Below are 22378 nucleotides of genomic sequence, written 5' to 3' on the forward strand. Positions count from 1 at the left end.
ATGCAGAGCTGGGCTGAGAGGTGGCAAATGGAGTTTAATGTGGACAAGTGTGAGGTGATATACTTTGGACGGAGTAATCAGAATGCAAAGTACTGGGCTAATGGTAAGATTCTTGGGAGTGCAGATGAGCAGAGAGATCTCGGTGTAAATGTACACAGATCCCTGAAAGTTGCCACCCAGATTGACAGGGTTGTTAAGAAGGAAAACAGTGTTTTGGCCTTTATTAATAGAGGGATTGAGTTCTGGAATCAGAAGGTTATACTGCAGCTGTACAAAGATCTGGTACGGCCACATTTGAAGTATTGTGAACAGTTCTGGTCACCGCATTATAAGAAGAATGTTGACGCTTTGGAAAGGGTGCAGAGGAGATTTTCTAGCATGTTGCCTGGTACGGAAGGAATGCATTACGAGGAAAGACTGAGGGCCTTGAGGCTGTCCTCGTTGGAGAGAGGTGACTTAATGGAGACATACAAGATAATCAGAGGTTTAGATAGGGTGGACAGGGAGAGTCTTTTTCCAAGTATGGGGACGGCAAGCACGAGGACCACAACTTTAAAGTGAGGGGAGATAGGTATAAGACAGATGTCAGAGGTAGTTTCTTTACTCAGAGAGTAGTTAGGGCATGGAATGCTTTGCCTGCAACCGTGGTAGATTCGCCAAGATTAAGTGCATTTAAGTCGTCATGGGAGAGGCATATGGACGTACATGGAATAGTGTAGATGGGATCGGCTTCAGATTAGTATGACAGGGCGGCGCAACATCGAGGGCCGAAGGGCCTGTACTGCGCTGTAATGGTCTATGTTCTATATGCTACAGTTCCCCATCAGAAATGTCATCGGCAATTGCCTGACGTTCAATCAGTTTCAAACAAGAACGGAGGGGGCGTCAGGAAAACGGAAGGGGAATAGTGGTTTGTGAGAGTTAACTACATGCCCCGTGGAGCCAGGTTCAACGTAGATACTGAATATCGGTTTTCCTGTTTACCTTGGTATACTGATCACTACGGAGCAATTACCCAATATTGTCTGCCCTTTGTGTGTGGTTTTGTTGTACATTTCACCTCGGTTCAGTGCTCTGGGGGCCCACACTTTTTTAAATTTGGCACATTTTACTCAGGTCGGTTTTGCAGCTTCATATTAAGGCCAACAATTTTAGGAACAGACAGACATCCTTCAGACCATCCAGTCTACTCCTCTATTAAATGGTTTCATATCTGATCTGATAACCTTGAAATGCACTTTCTTGCCTTTCCCCATAACGCTTGATGTCTTTGCTCTTTGAAGATCTACCGATCTCAGCCTCATTACACCTAATAACACTTCCTCAACATCTTTCTGCTAAAAGAAAGTCCACTGATGCAGAACTGTCTGAGAGAATAAATGCTTCTTCATCTCTATATCAATTGTGAGATCCGCATTCTAATACAAAGTTAAAAATCGCACAACACCAGGTCATCGTCCAACAGGTTTAATGGAAGCAATATCGTTTGGAGAGCTGCTCCTTCATCAGGTGGCTGTGGAGTACACAGTGGTAAGGTACAGAATTTATAGCGAAAGGTTACAGTGTAATGTCACTGAAATTATACATTGGAAAAATACCTTGATTGCTTGTTAAGTCTTCCATCTGTTAGAATGACTATGTTTGGTTCATTTCTTTCTTATGTAAATCGAAAAACTTTCTTTTAACAGTTACATTCTCAGGTGGACTTTACCAATTAGTGTCAGCACAGATAATATGTTGAAGGTGTTAGTCCCTGTGTGCTGCGTCCATGCCATAATGTTTAGACTGACGCTAATCTAAAAAAAACAACACGCTGCAGGCAAGAATGCCTTAAGGCATGGTACATTGGTGAAGCTGAACGGAGGCTACAACAAGGGAATGGGCACTACGCATTAATCAACAGACAGGTGTGCGCCTTCCCAGTTGGAGAGCACTTCAGTGATCCAGGACATTCGACCTCGGATCTTCGGGTGACAGTCCTCCAAGGCGGTCTTCGGAACAGGCAGCAGCTAAAAGTGCCCCCACAGAGACTGATAGCTAAATTCGGTACCCATGGTCATTGGGTTCATTTCACTGTACACGTGATCCCATTGCCCTATCTACAAACAGAGACCCTCCTACACACACACACGCATACACACACGCACACACACGTCTGCGGGGTGAATTTGTACTTGCAGATTTACATTGTACTTTGCTCAAAAACTGCATGGATCCATGTATGTCTCTGGGAACTCATTTTTATTATCTAGAATCAGTCTAAACATTATAGAACAGACAGCAGCACGGGGGTGGAGGTGGGGGGGGGGGGGGTTGCGCAGACACCAGTTGTTAAACTTCACCTGAGAATTAAACATTAAAATAAAAAGGTTTTGCACTTTACATATGAAAGAAGTGAAGCTAACATTGTCATTGTAACAGATTGGAGAATTAGCAAACAATCAAGCCATTTTTCAATGTACAATTTCAGTTACATCACACTGTAAACATATGCTATAAATTCTGTGTCTTACAACTGTGGACTCCACAATCACCTGATGAATGAGCAGTGGTCCGAAAGCTAGTACTTCCAATTAAACCTGTTGGACTATAATCTGGTGTTGTGTGATTTTCAAATTTGCATACCCCAGTCCAACTGATTTCAGCGTTTCTTCGCATTTGATTTCATCTCCGATATGCAATTCTCACTGACTCTGACAGAACTGCTACTTTTGCTGTTTTGTGATGTCAGGAAATCATGTTCAATTTAAGATTTCCATAAGGAACAACAATTTTTTTTCCCTGACTGGAAATCAACATTGGGAAATAGCAGTGAGACAGCTGAATTTCAGCACGTTCGCACCAAGGACGACATATGCAATGCTTGGAACTTTTCTTGATGAGTTTGTTTTTGCCTATTTTGTTCAGTTGAAAAATGACAGTTATTGAGTTTTTAAAAGCATGGCGAATGGTCCTTCAGCCTATTGCATCATCATCAGTTATCAAACATCTGGCTTGGAAACACAGTTTCCAGCACGTGACTCATCGGCTGGTTTGTTCAAAAATTTCAAGTCTTAGTTAAATTGTTATTCAATTTCTTAAGGGCTTGGGTGGAACAAAAAGCATCTCTGTGAACTAACTTTTCAAAAAGACAAACTCTTTCTCGGGGCCATTTGTCAGATTTCCTCAAGATGCTGCGGAAAATGCTTCTGCGCTCACATCTGAATTGGTTTACCCTGTTTCTTCCTCAGCTTCCTTCTTCGATCTATTAAATGGTTCAGATTCCAGTACAGACACAAGGTGCAGGTTGCGGAAGTCACGTGCTTGTACTTTTATTGACACTCTGTCTCGCCGGGAGCTGCAGACCTTCCCCACACTGATTCAGACAGCACTGTCCTTCCTGTGACATTGCCCATGGAGAATGGAAGGACAGGCATTAATAACCCGCACTTGGAAACCGAGCGACAGTTTTAAAACATTTCCAGTGCCCCAGCCAAGAATTGAGCTCCTAACTCCCGCATAATATACGGCGACACGAACCACTATTCCAGCAAGGACAACAGTTTCAAAGGAGACACTTCAGCCCTTTGTGGTTGCATTTGTCAAAAGCAACTGCTTAATGACCCGAATGGTTTAGCCCATAGCCTTACCTTCTCGAAGATGTCTTGGCAGAACATATTCTCATCTGCATATTCCTTCAGGTTATAAGGGTTGCTGCCTCTCTGACACTTACAGACTGTGTGTTCCAAATTCCAACACCCGCCGGCCTAAACCGCTTTTCTCCACATCTACTTTAATCTTTCTGTCTCTCTCCTTAAATTTCTGCCCCCCTGTGATCGTTCTTTCCATCGATGGGAAACGCTTCTTTCAGTCTACCTTATCTATACCCCTCACAAACTCCTCTGGTCGGTGACAAACAACCCAAGTTGGTCCTGTCTCCCTTCATGACTGAAACTCTTCAGCCTCGACACTATCCGAGTGAATCTCTCCTACAACTTTCCCAGTGCGATCTCATCCCTGGACAATTCTAGCACTGAGCCGAATGAACATATTTCCATTCTGTAATAGCATCGGGGGTGGCTCTGCAGCATTTATTGTCTTCCGGTTTGGAGTCATGTGGACGCCACACCAGATAAGGACAGTAGTTTCATTCCCTCAAGGACGTCAGTGAAACAGATGGGTTTTTCAGACAACGTATTCTTAATTCTAGGCATTTATTGCATTCACATACTATCATCATCGTGGTGTGGTGGGAATCCAACCCGTGTCCACAGAACATTACCTGGCTTTGCTGTGTTAACAAACCAGCGATAATACCACTCGGCTATCGCAGAAAGCCCTCCTGGGGGATCTTTTCCAATACAGTCTCTTTCCCCCAATTATTCCCTATGCCCTTTTATTCAGCCTCACGCTCCAATAATCTCTGGTCCATGTCAGTAAAAACTGCTAAAAGACAATTGACCTCACAGCCACGATATCCAAACGGATTGAATGATTTGAAGGTGCCAATGAAGAGATTGGGGCAACAGTGAGTGCAACGGCACAGACTGGACGGTATCAACGTGAAAATGTATGTTAGATTGTGCAATGCCTCAGTCAAATGGGATGAGAGACTTAAAAGGGAGCTAGGGAGAGTGCGAGGGAGAGACATCTTCGAGAACTTTTGGGTTTAAATCCTGGTATTTGAAAAGCAGAACAACAAAATTCGATGGAAAAGAAATCATCACCTCGCAGAATATTATCTTGTAAAAAACGATTAATTTCTTACCGTGTTTCACCAAAAGTAAAGCTTTGAGAGAACTGACCGCTATGGTGTGGATTAGAGCCGAGGTCGCTGCAATCACAACGCAGAATGCGAACTACTAAACGTATGGTGCAGTGGAAGGTTGCAGCAGTCCACAGACCACGCTTGCAAACTGCAACCAATATGGCAGCAGAGGAAATGTCAGGAAGAATGTACAATATCAGGACTTAGCGACAGGCATGTGGGAACGCAAAATGAACCGAATCTTTAACTTTCGCATCCCCAGACACTGTGGAGGTTCCATGAATGAGAGTACAGGAGAATGGGATTAATGAAACTCTCCAAACTTTTGGGAGAGTGCAGAATATTGTTGAAACGTATGCTTCAATAGCATTATATTTGAACATCGGCTACTTCATCACTTTGCCCACACAAGGCAGGACCAACTGCTACATGCAATCACACATAATCCCAGTTCCAGATCCGGAATCCGAGAAACTGTGTGAAGCAGCCAAGAAGATCCAATTGGAAACTGGGATGGAATGACAGGAGAGAGACGCATGTATTTCCGAGGTTGGTCCTGGTCAAAAGCGGGGTGGAAGGAAATACTTGCCCCCATTTATAATATTATGACCATAAACAGTACATGTTGCTGAGACAGCCGATTGGCGCATCCAAAGCATGTGGAGACTTTAACTTTGGGGTGGCAATGTACGAAATTTCATTTTCCTGTTTGGATCTGTGGTTTTGACATTGGCACCTGCTTTTGTTCGCATCAACTCAGAATCAGCTTCTTGTTCCCAATAAATACTGCAACCTGGAGAAGGTGGTGTTGTGGTTATATAATAAATTAGTCATCCTTGGGGACTCACACACGGAACTGGTAATGTTAAAGTTCGACGAATAAAACCTGGAATGGAAGCCTGACCTCAGGAACAGAGAAAATGTCTTTGTTATCCTTCAATCCCATTCATGCATGTCACTTATACAGGGGATGCTACCATCTTTACCCAATCCTGCCCACTTGTGTCTCCAGGACCTGAACGAAATAGCTGGCCCTTAATACGAGAATGACGACCGTGTGGGAAAGCAGGCCATTCGGCCCTTCCAGTCGACACCATCTCTCTGAAGAACATCCTAGCAGACCCACACTCCATAACTGTTCCGTTCCTCTTCATTTCCCATGGCTGACCCCAGTAACCTTCACACCTTCAGTCTGTGGGAGGAAACTCACACAAGCAAAGAGTGAATGTGCAAACTGCACACGGTCACACGAGACTGGGATCGAATCCATGTCTCTCGAGCAGCGAGGCAACAGCGAATCAGGATGAACAACAAATGCTGTCCTGACCAGCGACATCCCCACCCTGTGGATATATCAAGCAGAATAAAAAACACATTCACAACATGGACAACGGGACTTACGTCTGCGTGGACATGATTTCAACCAATCGTTCATCCTGGGTAGATACAAGGACACCGATATCACAGAGAAACCAACGCAATGCGGGATTCAATTACCTGCTGAAGTGGAAACTCATCGACTCAGTCAAACTGGAGACAGACAGTTCAACAGTCCCGTGTATGGGAAGGGCTCAATGAGCAGAAGAACCTCCAGAGTAACCAGCAAGATTACATATCCCAAAAGGAGATCAACTAAACTGTCAACGCTGCTGTTAATCCCAACCAACTGCCAGTTTCATAGTGTCAAAGTCATAGGCTCACGCAGCATGAAAACAGGCCTTTCACTCCTACCATCTCATACTGAACATAATGCCAAACTAAACGAGTCGCATCTGACTGCTCCTGTAATTGCTGAGGGTTAGTAATGCCCTTGTGGTATTATTACTGCATTGTTAATATGAATGTCCAGATATAATTCTGTGGACACTGGTTCAAACCCTGGCATGGCAATGCTGGAATTTTATTTAAATAAATACCTAGAGTCTAATGATGATGTTGAATCAGTAGATCTGATTCACTAATGCCTGAAAGTGAAGGAAACTGCCATACCTATCTGGTGTCTGGCTGGTGTGTGACTCCAGATCCATACTATCGTGGTTGATTCTGAACTTCCCTCTGGACAATAAATTATGTACTAGGCATGAATGAATAGCTTTTATTAATCCCACTGATACTTTCCAATTCATTTATCGATCCAAATATCCTGTAAATATTGTAAATGTACTTTCATTCATCACTGCCTCAGGAAGTGAATTGCACACATAAACCATCCTCTGTTTAAAAAAAGCCTCTCATCTCTTATTTTCAATCCCTCTTTTCACTTTAAACATTTGCCCTCTCGTATTGAAGTCCCCCTCCTTGGAGAAAAGACAGTTACAGATAACTCGAGCCGGACTCAATAATTTATGCATTTCTATCAGGTCACCTTTCAAACTCCAGTGCTCGAGTGAAAATATTCTCAGCCTATCCAGCCTTTCGTTATAACACAAACCTTCCCCTGTAGCCATACGCTGGTATACCTGTTCTAAACCTACTCCAGCTGAATAATTTCCTTGCTATTACTGGGCGACAAGAACTGGACACAGTTTTCCAGGAGAGGCATCACCCAATGTCCGATTCAACTTCAACATAACGTACCAACTCCTACGCTCAAAGGACTGAGCAACGAAGGCAGGATGACATTTTTTTTAACCATTCTGTCTATATATGAAGTAAACTAAAATTAATTATGTACTTGCATTCCTGGCCTCCGTGTTCCATAACACGATGCGACGCCCGATCATTAATTGTATAAGCCCTACTCTTATTTGATGTAGCAAAATGCAATATCTTCCATTTATCCAGATTGAACTTCATGTGACATTTTTCAACCCAAAGACGCAATGGATTAAGATCCTTCTGGAATCTTAGATCACCTTCTTCACAGTCTCCTATTCTGCTGTCCTCTGCAAGCTTATGAACCATGGCTTCGATGAGTTCTATTGTTTTCTCATATAGGTCAACGATTTTTAATTATTTGTTGTGGCCATCATTTAGCAGTTTGAAAATCAGGTAACAATTAGTCATGTCGTTAACCACGAGGAAGAAAGCCATAGACTGCAGGGGGATTGGAAACAATTGGCAAGAAAATGCGCTGAAAGGAATTCAATCCAGTGAAGTGAGTGATAATGAATTTGAGGACGCACAATGAGAAAAGTGTGAATACTGAGAGGTTTAAAGTAATAAAAGAGAAATTGGAGTAGACATTCACGAATGTTTGAAGGTGATTGGACAAGGGATCAAGTGGTCTCGAGGGGTTGGAGATACTTTCTGTTCTTGACCGCAGTTGGGAATATAAGAGCAGGGAAATGATGCTGAAACTTTAGCAACAGCCTATTCAAGATCAATGGACAGGGGAATCAGAATAACGGAAGTGCGTACTGCAGGTGCAGGAAATCAGAATCAAGATTAGAGTGGTGCTGAAGAAGCACAGCAGGTCAGGCAGCATCCGAGTTGCAGAAAAAAATAACCTTTCGGGCAAACGCCCTTCATCAGGAATAAAGCTGGGAGCCTCGAGGGTGGAGAGATAAACGGGAGGACTGGGTCTGGGAAAAATTTAGCTGAGAGTGCAAGAGGTGGATAGAGATGGGGTTAAAGGTGATAGATCGGAGAAGAGGGTGGAGCGGATAGGTGGAAAGGAAGATAGACAAGTGGGACAGGTCAGTAGGATGGTGCCAAGATAGAAATTTGGAACTCGGATAAGGTGGCCGTGGGGAGATGAGGAAACTGGTGAAGATCACGTTGATGCCCTGGGGTTGAGGGTCCCGAGGTGGAAGATCTGGCGTCTGGTGGTGAGGGAATGGTGTGGAGGAGACCCAGGAACTGCATGTCCTTGGGAGAGTCGGGGGACGTGGTAATTGATGTTTTTGGTCATGGGGCGTTGGAGTTGAATGTTGCGGGTTCCCTGGAAATGTTCTCTGAAGCGCTCTCCGAGAATGTGTCTGTTGGCCCCAATGTAGAGGAGACCGCATCGCGAGTAACAGATGCAATAAATGACATGTGTGGAAGTGCACACGGACATTTGATGGATATGGAAGGCTCATTGGAGCCTTGGAAGGATGTGAGAGGGAAGATGTGGGTGCATGTTTTGCAATTCCTGTGGTGGCAGGGGAAGGTACCATGAGGGGAGGGTGGGTCATTGGAGGGCCTGGACTTGACTAGGTAGTCGTGGAGGAAAGAGTCTTTGTCAAAAGTGGATAGGGGTGGGGAGGGAAATATAAATTTCCCTGTCACTGCAGGAATTGCAAAACCTGCACCCACATCTACCTCCTCACCTCTGTCCAAGGCTCTAATGGAGGCTTCCACATCCATCAAAGTTTCTCCTGCACTTTCACACATGCCATTTCTTGTGTACATTCTGCCCGATGCGGTCTCCTCTAAGTTGGAGAGAGGAGATGTATTCTCACACAACACTTCAGAGAATATCTCCAGGATACCGGCAAGAATTAACCCCAGTGCCCCATGGCCAAACATTTCAACTCCTCCTCCCACTCTCCCGAGGACATGAAGGTCCTGGGCCTCCTGTATTGCCACTGCATCATGACCCGATGCCTGGAGGAAGAAAGCCTCATCATCTGCCTCGGGACCCTTCAACCCCATGGCATCAATTTGGACTTCACTCGTTGCCTCATTTCCCCTCCCCCTACCTTACCCCAGTTCCCAACTTCCAGCTCAACACTGTCCGCCTGACTTGTTCCACCTGTGCATCTTCATTCCCACCTATCCAGTCCACCTTCTTCTCTGCCATATCATGTTCACCCCCCACCTGCATTCACCTACAGCACTCTCTGCTACCTTCTCCCCAGCCCCACCCCCTTCCCATTTATCTATCCATCCCATGTGATCCCAGTCTCATTCCTGATGAATAGCTTTTGCCTGAAACGTCCATTTTTCCTGCTCCTCAGATGCTGCCAGACCTGCTGTGCTTCTCCAACACCACTCTAATCTGAAGGGGAGTCAGTTGATTGAGAGGGTTTTCGGATATTTTCTATTGTTGACCACAGGCTGTGGATGATAGTAGAACTTTAGTAACCACCAGTTTAGGGAACAGCTAAAGGACTGAGCACAAGTCTGGTCACCGCATAAATCAATATTTTTCTTAAAATTGTAAGATAAAAGATGGAAGGCTGAAGTATGCAACTTTGCCCACAAGGCCGTTTCACCAATGAGTTTCTCACTGATTCCTTTCCAAGTCAGGTTGCTATGGGCCTTGGAGGGTAACTTGAAAATGGTGGCGTTTCGTTGCATCTTCCAACCTTGTCCTTATAGTCAGTATCGCTGTTGAGCTTTGAAGGTTGTCAAAAATGCCCGAATGACTTACTCCAGTGCATCTTATAGTTGGTGCACTCTGCTGTAATTGCGCCTTAGCGGTGAAAGAAATGAATATTGCAGGTGTTGGAGAGGATACACTCAAGTGACTGCATTGTCGTGGACGGTGTCCAGTTCCTTAGGTGTTATTGAAGTTATACCCATCTAGGCAAATGGAGAGAGTTATATTCCATGTCTCATTTGTGGCTTGCAAACGATGTAGGATTCACAGAACAATGAGTTGAGTTTATAACCAAAAAATGTCTCAAGAACATGTTATTGTTGTCAACGTGTTTATGTAGCCAGTTTCTATAAGTTTTTCCCCCGAAATAACAGCTCTGTGGACACTTACACGGGGTAATTTGTTTACAGTAAAGTTATTGAATGTTAATGAGATAAGATTAGATTAGCATTTGTCAGCGCGATCATTACTCTATTTCGTCCTTGTGTGGACCAATCTGATTCCAGTCGCTGTTTGATTTCAAGATCCAATTCCCGTCTGTGCTTGAAATTTCAACCGTTTCTTCGCATAAATGTCTCCACCTGCCTTAATAATATGTAAGAATTCTACAGGGGACAGCAGAGATTAATGAACATGTTGTCAACACTGGAGAAAATGGAGCTTCGTGGAATGATTGGTTAGGCTGAGATTATTCTCCTTGAAACAAAGGAGAGGGAGGGGAGCTCTATAATCACATAATAACATTTATAAACGTTCAATATTCATGGGATCTTGATAGGGTAGTTATGGGCAGGTGGTTCACCCTCTGGTATGAGGAGAGCATCAGAGGACATGAACTCAGAATTAGATATTGCCTATTTAATTCAGAAATGAGGAGTAATTTCTTTGCTCAGGGGCCACTGGATCGGTGGAACTCCTTGACGAAATTGTTGTTGAGGCTGCGTTGTTGGTATTTTTAAACTGTGCCAGACAGATATTTAACCAGAAAGCCGATGTAGCTTTGTCGAGACAATGCTGGAGAATGGAGTTGAGGATTATCAGATCAGCCATGAGTTCGTTCAATGGTGGAGCAGACTCAATGGGCTGAATGGCCGACTTCCATTCCTACATCATTTGGTCTAACGTCTTATTTTATTGATACCTTTAGAATTCTGAGGGGATGGAATGAAGTAATAGAAATGGTTTCTCAAACTGATCAGACAGATCAGGAACAAAGCTCATAAGTTCATGAACAGGAAATGTGCTGTGGCCTGGATACAACAAATGGCACTGGGCACACCGAGGATGGGTATGTGCAGATGTTGTGATTGCTAAAGAAAATTGGTGGATCTAATATTGTTGCCAACTTGGTGATCACGCTGGATGATGGATCGCGGTATGATTCACACAGCAAAAGATTGTGAAAGAATGAAAGATTCGTTTCATTGGAAAGGTTTTCTGCGGTTCCAATTCAATTGACTGTTAAAAATACTGATCAGAACTTTGTGTGGAGTGTTACATTAAAATTCACAATCCCACTGGATAAACTATTGCACCCGATCTCTCCTTATTTGTTCCCCTTTTATTCGATGTAAATTCATAGAAAGTCAAGATGGAATGAAAGGAGAAAAGAAGCGTTTGCACTCCTTTTCATTATCCCAATGTAATTTACAACAGAATCAAATTGCTTTACTTCGACTTTGATGAGGTATCGATTTATAACAAATCTCCGGTGCAATGAAGGGCAAGAGCAAGATTCTCCACGTTAAATGTTGCATTCAATTTTGCTCCGAATTTATTTCAGCTTAACGAAAATACTCATGAGAAAAACAGAAGGTTGTACTACAAAACAAGATGGCAGTTTTGATGCTCAGTTACTTTGGCAGATTTCAAAGGGTATCAAATGAATCCAGCATCATGGCGATCGTCCTCCCATCTTTAAGGCATGGGATTAAAGCAGGAACTCGATCTCCAAGAGACGGTTCACTTGATATTCATTAAGGAATAGCTGTGTCTTGACAATAGACAAAATCTGCTCAGTTCCATTTATAATGCTTCATGTGGAATATTAATAGAAATCTTTCAAAACTATGAGTTTTCTTTTTGCTGAATCTTACTCAGCTGCAGACGTTTCCGATATTTCTTTGCATCTGAAGTCGTCCAAATTAGATATTGTTTCCTCGCACCTTCTACCCCCTACACCCTCCTTTACACTTTTACCTGGCCACAGGCTGTCTCTCTCCTGGTGAAACTCGCTGCTTCTGTGTCTCTAAATGTGCCTTTCCAAATATTTTGGAAACGGATTAACTGAATGACAAAAATTCTGCTCCCATTATGTCATTGTCCTACATCTATGGTTTTGAAATCTTGACTTTCAGAAATTTATGAACTTGAAAGAGTGAATTTGCCACATATTTACTCTCTCCAAACCTCAAATACTCTGGAAAACTTCCATTCTGTTTTTCTTGGTTTAGTTTCAAATTTTCCAAAACACAAATAAATAAAACTCCATCCCCACTAAATGCCGTCAGCATCGTCTCCAATGTCTTAGCAGCCCAGTAAACGCTGGCAGTGTCCTCTCTGATAGAATCTCCGATTCCCTCCAATGCAGAAAGTACAGTTCAGACAATCGAGTCTGGAGGGAGACTCTGAACAGCATCTCAACCAGACCTAGCTCTCGTCTCTATCCCCGCAGGTTTCTGGCTTGTGATTTCAAATAAACCTGCTGGAATAAAACCTGGCATCGTGTGACTGCTGACCTTATCACCGCGTTACCCATGGCTAATTCACTTAACTTACTGAATTCACTCCCTGGACACATCAGCGCAATTTAACATGGCAAATTCACCTGACCTATAGAGTTAAGAGCAGTGCGAACCACTGAACAAATGTACCATCACATTGAACACTATCTGTATCATTTATACACTGGCAACTCCGCCTAGTGAAAGCAAGCTGCGCCCACCAACCCGAATTCAATGCATCCAAAAGCGGTTCTCCGCTGTACAACCTCAGTAGTTCTGCTGGAAATGTCTCTGCGCTCAGATCTGAATGAGTTTATTCTGTTTTCTTCCTCAGATTCCTGCTTTAAATAAACATAAACTCTATATAATAGTTTTCATTGCAAAACAAACACAATGTGCTGAAGTTACGTGTTTGCACTTTCACTGACACTCTGTCTGCCCAGGAGCTGCAGTCCTTCCCCAGCTGATTCAGACAGCACAGTCCTTCCTGTGACATGTCCCATCGAGAATGGAAGGCCAGCCATTAATAACCTTCACTGGGGAACAGAGCGACAGGTTTAAAACATTTACGATGCCCCCAGCGGAGAATTGAACCCTGTGACAGGCGGGACACTAACCACGATACTGTGGAGGACAACAACATCGAAGGAGACCGTTCAGCCTGTTGTGGCCGCACTTGTCAAACACAACTGCTTAACGACCTGAATCAAGTTCCATCGTTTAGCCCATAATCTTACATGTTTTGGCATCGCAAATTAACATCTCAATTTTTTTTTAAGGTGAGAATGATTTCCGCCTCTCTGACCCTTTCCGCAAATCTACTCTAACCTTTCTGCCTTTTCCCGAAATCTCTTGGCCCCAGTGTTCCATCCCTCCATCAATAACAAAGGCTTCTTTCAGTCTATCCTATCCATATCCCTCAGCATTTAGAACATCTCAGTCATGTATTCTCCAATCTCCTCCGCTCGGCGACAAACAACCCCAGTCTGTCCAATCTCTCCTCACAACTGAAACTTTTCAGCCCAGACAATATCTCAGTGAATCTCTCCTGCAACGTTCCCAGTGCGATCACATCCATGCAGTACTCTGAATTGCAGAACTGCACACAGTAATCTAGCTCGGGCCGAATGAACTATTTTTTTTCTATTCTGTTACAGTATGAGGGCGTCGCTGGCTCGGCAGTATTGATTGCTGTCCCTAATTGCACAGCGGGCAGTTGAGACTCAACCATATTGTTGTGAGTGTGGAGTGACATGGAGGCCCGAGCAGGTAAGAATGACAGTTTCATTCCTTAAATGGCGTCAGATGGATTTGTTTTTTTCTCAACAATTGAACATGGATATATAGGAGTTATAAGATTCGTAATTCCAGATATTTATTGAATCCCAATTCTACCACCGAGCATGGTCGGAGTCAAACCCAGGTCCCAGGTGTCTGAATTAATAGTTCAGTGTTCAGTGGTAATAGCGCTTGGCCATTGCAGAAACTGATCTTATCCAATTAAGTCGCTTTTCCCCGATACTGTTCTGTGCCAATTTTCTGAGCTTGACCCCCCCCAATAATATCTGGTCCACATCAGTAAAAGCTGCTACATGAGTATTGAACTCACAACAGTGGTAACCAAAGGGATCAAATGGTCTGCAGGCCCCGATGGTGGGGTTGGGGCACATTCACCCAGCAACAGTGACCCCAGCCACACAGACTGATCGTTATCAACGTGAGAGTCTGTATTAGATTCTGCAATGCCTTAGTGAAATAGGAAATGACTCCTCAAACACATGATGAAAGAGCTGCGCTCCGAAAGCTAGTGCTTCCATTAAACCTGTAAGACCATAACCTGGTTTTGGGTCATTTTTAACTTTGTACTCCATAGTCCAACACCAGCATCTCCAAATTAATGAAATGGGGGGATGGGATGGAAAATTCGGTTAGTGATCGTAGGAGGGAAGAAATCTCTGAGAACGGGTGGTTTTGAATTCTGACATATGAAACACAGAGATGTGAGCGAGCAGAGCTTGAAGGAAAAAAAAAATCACCTTGGAGAAAATCAAAACTTTAAAACAATTGATTCCTTTGTATTGCACAAAAGACTGGGACACACAGAGCCGTTACTGCCGTGACTCGGATTCGAACCGAGGTTGCTGCGGCCACAACGCAGAGTACTAACCACTATACGATCACGGCAACCCACAGACGAACACACAAAGCTCACGCAATAAGTACAATATCATAAGAAATGTTAGGCAGAGCACCAAATCCACAATATCAGTGCTTAGCGAACAGTGGCAGATATGTGGGAACTCAGAATGGGCTGACCGTTTAATATCGGTTCACCCAGTGGCTGTGGTGATTCCATCATTAATGTGTTGAAGGCTGAGATAAATAGATTTCTCCAAAACATCAAAGACTCCGGGGACATCAATGTGGACTTCAACAGTTTCCTCATTTCCCCTTCCCCCACCTCACCCCATTTCCAAACTTCCAGCTCAGCACTGTCCCCATGACTTGTCCTACCTGCCTATCATCTATTCCACCTATCCATTCCACCCTTCCCCCCGACCTATCACCTTCATCCCCTCCCCCACTTAACTATTGTACTCTATGCTACTTTCTCCCCACCCCCTCCCTCCTCTCACTGATCTCTCCACCCTTCAGGCTCTCTGCCTGAATTCTTGATGACGAGCTTTTGCCCGAAACGTCGATTTTACTGCTCCTCGGATGCTGCCTGAACTGCTGTGCTCTTCCAGCACCACTAATCCAGAATCTAATTTCCAGCATCTGCAGTCATTGTTTTTACCAAGCTTTTGTTGAAATGTATGCTTCAATAGCAATGCAGTTTAACATCGGTTACTTCACGAGTTTCCAGACACAAGGCAGTAACCCCTGCTGCCACATAGTTCCAGTTCCCAGCCCCAGAATCAGAGGAACTGAGTGGCGCAGTCGCGAATAACCAACTTGAAATCAAGATGGGAATGAGGTCGCAGAGATACTCGATGGCTCAAGAGAGGCAACCGGAGAATGCTCGGTATTTCTATGATGGTTTAGAGGCGCAAGCAATTCCAAGATTGGGAGTGCTCCTGGTCAAAGGCGGGGCAGAAGGGAAAATCTGTTCCCGTTTATAATAACAGCAATCTACAGTGCATCTTGCTGAGACAGCTGAGTGCCACAATTGGAGCGTGAGCAGCTGGTTTGAAGTTTAATTTTGCTTCATTATCACCCACTTCCGTGGAATGAATTGCTTTCACCATTTTTATTTCCAATTGTTTTATATCTCCCTGTAGTCTGCAGCTTTCTTCCTCATGGTTAATTGCATGACTAACTGTTCTATGATCTGCACACTGCTAAATCACGGCCACTACAAGTAAATATGAAACATTGATCTATATGAGAAAACAGTGGAACTCACTGCAGACATGCTTCATAGGTTTGCAGGTGACACCAGAATTGTAGACAGTGAGGAAGATGATCTAAGTTTCAAAAGGATCTTAATCCAATGAGTCGTTGGACTGAAAAATGTAACATGGAGTTCAATCTGGATAAATGGAAGGTATTGCATTTTGGTACAACAAAAAGAGTATGGCTTTGCGGATGTTGGAGAACAGGGAAGCTCGGAGTGCAGGTACATAATTCCTTGTAATTTGCATTACCAACAGACAAGATGGTTCAAAGGCATTTAACATACGTCCCTTCATTGCTCAGTCCTTTGTGTATAGTAGTTGGGACGTTATGTTGAAGTTTTGCAGGACATTGATGAGGCGTCTTCTGGAATATTATGTCCAGTTCTTGTCGCCCAGTTGTGGGAATGATATTATTCAGCTGGAGTAGGTTCACAAAAGGTATACACGCATGTTGCCTGTGGAAGGTTTGAGTTATAATGAAAGGCTGGATAGGCTGAGACTATTTTCAGATTCGAGATTGGGGTGCTGGAAAACCACATCAGGTAAGGCAGCATCCGAGGAGCAGGAGAATAATTTTTTTTCGCGCAAGTGTCGTTCATCAGGCTCTTCCCCGAAAGGTCGATTCTCCTGCTCCTCAAATGCTGCCTGATCTGCTGTGCTTTCCCAGCACAACACTCTTGCCTCTGATCTCTCATCTGCAGTTCTCACTTTCTCCTAGTTGAGACTGTTTTCACTGTCGGTTAGGGGTTTGAACGGCGACCTGACAGAAGTTTATGAATTATTGAGAGACAAGTTTAGAGTTAATGATAGCTGCCTTTTCCCAGGAGGGGGATTTCAAGACGAGAGGGCATATGTTTAAGATGAAAAGAGATTTTTTTAAAAAAAAAGACGTGCGGCATTTTTATAGGGAAGGTGTTTTACGTGTGTAATTAACTTGCTGAGGAAGTGATGGATGAGCGTACGTTTGCAACATTTAATGGGCAATTGATTCCAAACATGAATGGGAAAGTGGGATTTTTAAAATAAATGTATTCATGCCTAGTACGTCAGTTATTTCCCAGAGGACACTTAAGAGTCAACCACGGTATTATCCATCTGGAGTCTCCTGTGAGACAGAGCAGATGAATATGACAGTTTGCTTCCCGAACTGGCATGAGTGGATCAGATGGGATTTTCCACACAACTGATTCAGGTCATCACGAGACTCTTCAATTCCAGGTGCGTATTGAATTCAAACTCCACCATCTGTCATGCCAGGACTTGAATTCTTTGTGCCCAAAATATTACCTGTTTTTTTGGATTAACAACACAGTAATAAAACTAAAAGGGAATTATAACCACTTAACGGGTACAGGAGGAGGCAGATGTGACAAGTTTAGTTTGGCAGTATGTACAGCATGGATTGTTTGGACTGACGGGCCTGTTTTCATGCTGTATGACTCTATGATTGACGCTATGGAGCAAATAGCTGGTTGGGATTAACAGCAGCATTGATAGCATAATCGAACAACTGATAGGATATGTAGTCCTGCTGGCGTCTCGGAGTTTGTTTTGCTCAGTGATCCCTTCCCACACACGGGACTGGTGAACGGTCTCTCCCCAGTGTTACTGATTAAATGAGTTTCCATTTCTGTGGTTAATTGAATCCCTTCCAGAAGTTCCCACATTGCCCTGCTTTCTCTGTGGTATCATCGTCTTTTTTTTTCTACCCAGGGTGAACGATCCTTTCAAATTGTGTCCACACAGATACAAATCCCCTTTTCCATGTTGTTAAGGTGTTTTCATTGTTTCTCATTAACCCACAGGGTGTGAGTATCACTGGTCAGGACAACATTTACTCGTTCGTTGCTGTCTGGCTGCACCACAAACCCGGGTGCGATACCAGCTTCGGGTGTCTGTCTGTGGGCAGTCTGCACATTCTCTGTGTGTTTGTGTTTTTATTTCTCCCTCTGACTTAAGATGTGCCAGTTACAGGGATCAACAATGGAAAATGCAGGCTTATGGGATAGGGAATACCGTGGGGTATGGTGTGATGTGCTTCGGATGGATGTGTGGACTGGAAGGGCCGACAAGTCTGCTTCCCTCACAGTGGGGATTCTGGGATTAAGGGTCAGCTAATGTTTTTTTTCTGGTCCTGGAGTCTCTCGTAGGCAGGACTGGGTGAAGATGGTAGAATCCCCTGCATAAGGGACATGGATGAATGAGATTGCAGCAAATTAAAGTCATGATCTCTGTTCCTGAGGTCAGGCTTGCATTTCAGGTTTTATTCGTCGAACTTAAACATCACCCTTTCCGTGTTCCAACCCCCAAGGATGACGAGTTTAAAATATTACCCCAACACCACCTTCTCCAGGTTGAAATCTTGACTGTGTGGAAGAAACTGATACTGAGCTAATGCAAGCAAATGTAGCTGCCCCACCAGTGTTGGAAACACAGATCCAAATAGCAAAATCATCTTTTAAACCCACCACTGCAAAGTTCAGGGCTGAACACGCTCCACTTCTGCCACTCAGCTCTCTTAGCAAGATGCACTGGAAATCGCTATGAGACTATAAACGGGAACAACCGTTCCCTTGAGCAGGACCACACTCAACCAAGGAATTTCTTGCGCCTCTATACCATCGTAGAAGGACAGCACGCTCACCTATTGCATCACTGGAGCCAGAGAGTAACTCTGCGCACTCTTTCCCATCCCCATTTCTGGTTGGATTTGAGCGCCTGTGCCGATGTTAAGCTAAAATGCTATTGAACCATACATTTCAACAATACCCTGTACGGCCCCTCGAGTCTTGGATGTTTTGTCGAAATCGATCAATCTCAGTTTTCAACATTCTCATTCAAGGGATCTCCACAGCCTCTGAGGACATCCAACTGAAAGATTCAGCTCATTCTCAGTTCCCACATGTCTGTCACTGTTCGCTGAGTACTGATATTGTACATTTGCTGTTCTTCCGAACATTTCCTCTGCTAGTGTACTTATTTCTGCTTTCAAGCATCCTGTTCTGTGGTTACTGTGATCGTGGTTGTCGGTATTTTGCATTGTGACCACAGCAACCTCGATTTGAAACCAAATCACGGCACTAAGTGTTCTCTCCGTTGTCCTTTTTGTGATACACGTTAATAAATTGATTGTTTTACCTTCAAGTTCCGCTCTCTCGCATCTCTGCGTTTCATGTATCAGGATTCAATGACACCCGTTGTCAGAGATTCCGGTCCTTCCCACGATCATTAAACCTCCTGACCGTCCCTCCCCCCATTTCTCTGAGGCAATGCACAATCTATCACTCTCTTTCACATTCATACTGTTCTCTCTGTGCTGCTACTGTGGTTACTGTTGTTGGGTGAACGTGCCCCAATCCCACCATCGGGAGCTTCAAACAAGTCGATCCATTTGGATACCGGGGTTGTGAAGTCAATCTCCATGTAGCAGCTTTTACTGACATAGGCCAGATACAATTGTAGCGTCAGGCTCATGGAAAATACCCAGGCCAGTTTTGGTGAAAAGACATTTTATTGTTAAAAATCAGTTTTTACGGCTTTTGCGTTGGTCTTGTGATAATTTCATAGGATTGATAATCCAGAGACCGAGTTAATAGTCTGGGTACTCGGGCTTGAATCCCACCATGCCATGATTGTCAAATTTGGATTTTAAAAAATCTGCAATGAAGAATCGAATGACTACTATATATCCATTGACAATTGTTGAAAAAAAAAACATCTGGTTCACGGATGTCATTTCAGGATGGAATCTGCTGTCGTTACTTGGTCTGGGCTGCATGTGACTTCAGACTCATAGCAAGATGGTTGAGTCTCAACTGCCCTCGAGGCAATTCGGAATGGGTAATAAATTCTGCTTAGCCAGAATCGCCCTCACACTAATCCAGAAATTTTAAAACAAATGCTCATTAAGCTCAAGCAAGAGTGTTGTGTGCAATTTTGCAAGTCACATTATAGCAGGGATGTGATCACACTGAGAGAATTGCAGGAGATATTTACCGGGATACTGTTTGGGCTGAAGAGTTTCAGTTGTGAAGAAAGACAGGACAGAGTGGAGTGTTTGTCGCAGTGTAAAGGAGATGTAGAGGAAACATGATTTGGTTAGGGTATGGACAGGGTTGACTGAACGAGTTTCCCATTGATGGAGGGATCGATCAGCAGGGGCCAGAGACTTAAGTAGAAAGACAGAAAGCTTTGAGAAGATGTGCGGAAAAGCTTTATCAGCCAGTGGGTGGTTGGAATTTGGAATACACTGTCTGCATATTTCAGAGCGGCAGAAACCCTTATAACCTGAATAAATATTCAGATATGAACTTTTGAAGCCAAGACATTTAAGGCAGTGGGGTAAGCATTGTGAAATGGGATTCAGTTAATTAGGCAGTTGTTTTTGACAAGTGTGGCCACATTTGAAGGGCCTCTTTTGACACTCTTGTCCTCAGTAGTATAATGGTTAGCTGCCCCGCCTGTCACAGGGCTCAATTTTCTGCTGGGGACAGTGTAAACGTTTTAAAACTGTCGCTCCATTCCCAAGTGCGGGTACTGATACTTGTCCTTCCATTCTCGATGGGGCATGTCACAGGAAGGACAGTGCTGCCTGAATAACGGTGGGGAAGGACTGCAGCTCTCAGGGAGGCATAGTGTCAGTGAACAGCCAAACACGTGACTTCTGCAAACTTCACCTTGTGACTGCGTTGGAATGAAGAACGTTTGACAGACTTGTTCCGGATTGAAGTGTTTACTAGAAGCAGGAAGCCGAGGAAGAAACAACATAAACGCATTCAAATATGAGTGCAGAAACATTTCCCGCAGCACGAATGAAATTGTAAAGGACAGATTAGCGTTTCAATACATTGAATTTGGGTTCATTTGTTTTGATGAGGCTGTAACCAGGGTATAAAGCCATTAAAAATGATACAGCATTTGCTCAGTATGATGGAACATTGTCTCAGTAATTCGCACTGCTATTCAGCGTGACGGTTAGGTTGATTGGCAAAGTTAAATTGCCCTCTCGTGTCCAGGAATGAATTAAGTAAGTTAGGTGAATTAGCCATGGGGAAGGTGGGGATAAGGTCAGAAGTCACAGGACGTCAGGTTATACTCCAACAGGTTTATTCGAAATCATAAGGGGGAGGGATTCCCCTTCTTCAGGTGAAATATAAGGAAATAGGGAGGGGAGCTGGATCTGGGTGAGATGCTCTTCAGAGAGTCGACACTGGCTTGATTGACTGAAATGCTCTTTCTGCACTGTCGTATTCCGTGATTCTATGAATTGATAATGACGCTATTTACTAGGGTTAGCCATTAGAGAAGATGCTGATGGAGCTGTACTGAGGATGAGATTTTATTCACTTGTCTTCTTGAAAAATTGAGAAGAATTATCCCTGAACCAAGGAAGACTTAATTGGATTTATTCAGCTTATGAAATGTTTGGACAGAGTAAATAGGTGGAAAATTCCCTCTTTCAAGTCAGTAAACATCGAGATGTCAGGCATTCAAAGCCTTTGATAAAAACCTTTGAAGGACAAAGAAATGATGAGAAATGAATCGCTGTCACTCCGAGAATCTGTTTTTCAAAATATTTGGAAAGGCACATTTGGTGACATACAAGGAATAAATTTCACAAGGAGAGAGACAGCATGTGGCTAGGTGAACGTGTAGGGTTGGGGTGTAGTCGGTCAGAAGTTGCAGGGAAACAATGTCTAAGTTGGTTGTCTTTAAATGTAAAGAAATTTCTTTCATGTGTGCAACTGAATAAGATTCGGTTCCAAAACTCTGCATTTTGAAAGATTTGGCATAATATTCCACCTAAAGCATTGTAAATGGAACTGAGTGGAATTTTATTTATTGTGAACGGAACATAATGCATAGGAAGTGACCAGTTGCTTGGAGATCGACTTCCTACTTTCATCACATGCGTTAAGGATGTGAGAACAAACACCATGATGTTTGGTCCATTTAATACTCAGTGAAATCTGCCAAAGCAACGAGCAACAAAACTGGTGGGTTTTCTTTTGCACTTTAACCCTTTGTTTTTCTAAGCAGTATTTTCCTTAAGCTGAAATAAAGTCAGAGCAAATTTGAATACAACATTAATCGTTCCAATGAGATATATCTAATTAACTTCTGATTATTACAACGAACATTGTGAGAATTCAGCAAAATCAAAATGAAATGAACAAATCAGCATTTCTTGCGATTTAATCCAATTCAGGTTCAGCCATATGAGAATGGCCATTGAGCGACAACATCGCCTTTATTTCACTCA

At 43.5% G+C, this 22378-nt stretch overlaps 1 non-coding gene across 1 annotated transcript; it reads right to left on the minus strand.

The window, feature by feature from the left end:
* Positions 1-14830: 14830 nt before the first annotated feature.
* trnah-gug (transfer RNA histidin (anticodon GUG)) lies at positions 14831-14902 on the minus strand. The gene has a single exon. It is a non-coding gene; the product is annotated as a tRNA-His (tRNA).
* Positions 14903-22378: the final 7476 nt, after the last annotated feature.

The sequence above is a fragment of the Chiloscyllium punctatum genome, chromosome 6, assembly GCF_047496795.1.
Source record: "Chiloscyllium punctatum isolate Juve2018m chromosome 6, sChiPun1.3, whole genome shotgun sequence".
In the NCBI taxonomy this organism is placed as follows: Eukaryota; Metazoa; Chordata; class Chondrichthyes; order Orectolobiformes; family Hemiscylliidae; genus Chiloscyllium; species Chiloscyllium punctatum.